The 739-nt window shown below is 39.5% G+C and overlaps 1 non-coding gene and 1 pseudogene across 1 annotated transcript; both read right to left on the bottom strand.

Annotated features, from left to right (window-relative positions):
* Positions 1-289: 289 nt before the first annotated feature.
* Positions 290-346, bottom strand: LOC114621934 (annotated as a pseudogene).
* A 27-nt stretch (positions 347-373) lies between these two features.
* LOC114621939 lies at positions 374-434 on the bottom strand. The gene has a single exon (XR_003711500.1). It is a non-coding gene; the product is annotated as a U7 small nuclear RNA (small nuclear RNA).
* Positions 435-739: the final 305 nt, after the last annotated feature.

Here is a 739-nt window from a genome sequence, read left to right on the forward strand (position 1 = left end):
GTGGGAGCATCAAAACAAAGGGCTCAAAGTCAAATCATGGATTACAAGCCTATGCCTTACTGGAGATGGCTCCCTAGACAGCTATCTATAGACAGCTTGTGACTCTATTGTCTGCTTAAGACTACTTTCTTTTGAGACAGCTCTGCCTGGTTAAGAGAGTTAGCTTTCACCTTGAGACTGCTCTCTCTGGTTGAGACAGCTCTCCCACAGCTAGTAATACTTCTAAAGGCTCTCTGAATAGCTCAGAGGTTTTCTAACCAGAGTCAGAAAAGCTTCTATAAAAAATAGTTTTGGATTTTCTGATCAAGTCAGAAATCCTGCTTGAAAAATTCTAAAAGTAATTCTTTGGTTTACTGAGTTCTCTAAGTAATTCTTGGGATTTCCATCCAAGGATAAGAAATCCTGTTAGAAAAATTATTGAAGAGATGTTTTTCAGTTTCTAGAGAGCCTCTTGCTAGGAAACTTCTAAGGAGAGAACTGCTATCACTCTCTCCAAGCTCATCTTATGTAGACCCAAAGCCCAGTTTTGTTTTGTTGTTTTATTTACAGTCTTTTACTGTGGGTTCCCTCTTGAACATCCCATGAATCAGCATCACATAACCATCACATGGTTGGTGCTCCTTGAATCTTAGAGACACACGCACACATTTTTTTAACATTGCAAAAGAATTCAGAAATCTGCCTGTCTTTTTTAATCACAGACATTACGCTAGCTGAGTGGGACCCCCCACCCTAAAAT

This window comes from Grammomys surdaster, unplaced genomic scaffold, assembly GCF_004785775.1.
Source record: "Grammomys surdaster isolate TR1022 unplaced genomic scaffold, NIH_TR_1.0 63, whole genome shotgun sequence".
NCBI classification, from domain to species: Eukaryota; Metazoa; Chordata; class Mammalia; order Rodentia; family Muridae; genus Grammomys; species Grammomys surdaster.